Source organism: Haliotis rubra, unplaced genomic scaffold, assembly GCF_003918875.1.
Source record: "Haliotis rubra isolate DU_JTF1 unplaced genomic scaffold, ASM391887v1 Scf53, whole genome shotgun sequence".
Taxonomy (NCBI): Eukaryota; Metazoa; Mollusca; class Gastropoda; order Lepetellida; family Haliotidae; genus Haliotis; species Haliotis rubra.
Genome location: NW_025767224.1, coordinates 53,295 through 56,668, shown reverse-complemented (window position 1 = coordinate 56,668; position 3,374 = coordinate 53,295).

The window sequence follows — 3,374 nt, the reverse complement described above, 5'->3', positions numbered from 1 at the left end:
TCGTGTATACCTAATGTTTGTCACCCAGATTTTCATATTTTATGTCAGAATTAATGTTTTGCTTGTTAACAGATATAATTTTGATGCAGATATATTTTAAAGTTATCCTATCTCATGTTGTCTACTTGCTCTTGTTCTTTTGACTGTGAAGCGAAATGATCTGAAACAAAAGTTTCCATCTTCTTGTAACACCTTGCCCGAACACACCTCTGCTCCATCTAGTGTTGTACACAACCACAGGAAGCTCATGCAAAACATGTGTCTTGTCCTGGCCGACCATGTCACACCTACTTAAGTCATTCTCTTTCTTGTTGCCTACGATCCATCATCTTACATATCTATATAGAAGGGTTGAGGAGGTTATGACATACCTTTATTCACCTTATTAGTCGTCATGGGATGATAGGATCTGCTACAAATGGCAATGGACGTTTCTTTTGATGATACTCACTCATCAAATGTCAAAACCTTCAGTCCACTAAATTATGACCAGTGTGTAGGAAGGTATGCCTTGTCAATTTAAAGAGATTTCAAGGCGCATCCTAGATGCTTCTCAGTAACCCGTCCCATTAGTTCAATCGAAAGTGGTGGTTATAATGTAGTGTAATGTAATAATGGATTTTTATGCCTCCTGGTGTCCAACTTGAAGCTGTTCAGCAGCGCATCACAAAGTCTAGAAGGGATTTTTACCCCGGATAACCCAAGATGCCTGTGAGGCGGTAGAAGGTTAATAGTCACTTCTTCAACATAGTAGTTGGAACTCTTTGTCAAACCCTGGTCAGGCAAAACCCACCCAGCGTCCTCATCCATAACATCAGGAACCACAGCTAGCAACGCTTCAAACATCCTTTGATATGTTTTTAGACAAGTTAGTGATAGCAGTAGATGGTCTGCCCCTTGTCATCAGTAGATGGTCCTCCCCTGTCATCTGTAGATGGTCCTCCCTTGTCATCAGTAAATGGTCTGTCCCTGTCATCAGTAGATGGTCTCCCCCTGTCATCAGTACATGGTCATGTCTCCTGTCATCAGTAGATGGTATGTCTCCTGTCATCAGTACATGGTCTGTCCCCTGTCATCAGTAGATGGTATGTCTCCTGTCATCAGTAGATGGTCTGTCCCCTGTCATCAGTAGATGGTCTGTCCCCTGTCATCAGTACATGGTCTGTCCCTGTCATCAGTAGATGGTCTGCCCCTTGTCATCAGTACATGGTCTGTCCCCTGTCATCAGTAGATGGTCTGTCCCTTGTCATCAGTACATGGTCTGTCCCCTGTCATCAGTAGATGGTCTGCCCTTGTCATCAGTACATGGTCTGTCCCCTGTCATCAGTACATGGTCTGTCCCCCTTGTCATCAGTAGATGGTCCATCTCCTGTCATCAGTAGATGGTCTGCCCCTGTCATCAGTCAGTAGATGGTCTGTCCCCTGTCATCAGTAGATGGTCTGCCCCTGTCATCAGTAGATGGTCTGCCCTTGTCATCAGTAGATGGTCTGCCCCCTGTCATCAGTAGATGGTCTGCCCCTTGTCATCAGTAGATGGTCTGTCTCCTGTCATCAGTAGATGGTCTGTCCCCTGTCATCAGTAGATGGTCTGCCCCTTGTCATCAGTACATGGTCTGTCCCCTGTCATCAGTAGATGGTCTGTCCCTTGTCATCAGTAGATGGTCCTCCCCTTGTCATCAGTAGATGGTCTGTCCCTTGTCATCAGTAGATGGTCTGTCCCCTGTCATCAGTAGATGGTCTGCCCTTGTCATCAGTAGATGGTCTGTCCCCTGTCATCAGTAGATGGTCTGTCCCCTGTCATCAGTAGATGGTCTGCCCCTTGTCATCAGTAGATGGTCTGTCCCCTGTCATCAGTAGATGGTCTGCCCCTGTCATCAGTAGATGGTCTGCCCCTTGTCATCAGTAGATGGTCTGTCCCATCATCAGTAGATGGTCTGTCCCTTGTCATCAGTAGATGGTCCTCCCTGTCATCAGTAAATGGTCTGTCCCCTGTCATCAGTAGATGGTCTGTCTGTCATCAGTAGATGGTCTGCCCCTGTCATCAGTAGATGGTCTGTCCCTGTCATCAGTACATGGTCTGTCCCCTGTCATCAGTAGATGGTCTGTCCCCTGTCATCAGTAGATGGTCTGTCCCTTGTCATCAGTAGATGGTCTGTCCCTTGTCATCAGTAGATGGTCTGTCCCTTGTCATCAGTAGATGGTCTGTCTCCTGTCATCAGTAGATGGTCTGTCCCCTGTCATCAGTAGATGGTCTGTCCCCTGTCATCAGTAGATGGTCTGTCCCCTGTCATCAGTAGATGGTCTGTCCCCTGTCATCAGTAGATGGTCTGCCCCATGTCATCAGTAGATGGTCTGTCCCCTTGTCATCAGTAGATGGTCTGTCCCCTGTCATCAGTAGATGGTCTGTCCCTTGTCATCAGTAGATGGTCTGTCCCTGTCATCAGTAGATGGTCTGTCCCCTGTCATCAGTAGATGGTCTGTCCCTGTCATCAGTAGATGGTCTGTCCCCTGTCATCAGTAGATGGTCTGTCCCTTGTCATCAGTCAGATGGTCTGTCCCCTGTCATCAGTAGATGGTCTGTCCCCCCTTGTCATCAGTAGATCATAGTAGATGGTCCCTTGTCATCAGTAGATGGTCTGTCCCATCATCAGTAGATGGTCTGCCCCTTGTCATCAGTAGATGGTCTGTCCCCTGTCATCAGTAGATGGTCTGTCCCCTGTCATCAGTAGATGGTCTGTCCCCCTTGTCATCAGTACATGGTCTGTCCCCTGTCATCAGTAGATGGTCTGCCCCTTGTCATCAGTAGATGGTCTGTCCCTTGTCATCAGTAGATGGTCTGTCCCCTGTCATCAGTAGATGGTCTGCCCTTGTCATCAGTACATGGTCTGTCCCCTGTCATCAGTAGATGGTCTGTCCCCTGTCATCAGTAGATGGTCTGCCCTGGTCATTAGTAGATGGTCTGTCCCCTGTCATCAGTAGATGGTCTGTCCCCTGTCATCAGTAGATGGTCTGCCCCTTGTCATCAGTAGATGGTCTGTCCCCTGTCATCAGTAGATGGTCTGCCCCTTGTCATCAGTAGATGGTCCTCCCTTGTCATCAGTAGATGGTCTGCCCCTTGTCATCAGTACATGGTCTGTCCCCTGTCATCAGTAGATGGTCTGTCCCCTGTCATCAGTACATGGTCTGTCCCCTGTCATCAGTAGATGGTCTGTCCCCTGTCATCAGTAGATGGTCCTCCCCTTGTCATCAGTAAATGGTCTGTCTTCTGCCATCAGTAGATGGTCTGTCCCCTGTCATCAGTTGATGGTGTGCCCCTTGTCATCAGTACATGGTCTGTCCCCTGTCATCAGTAGATGGTCTGCCCCTTGTCATCA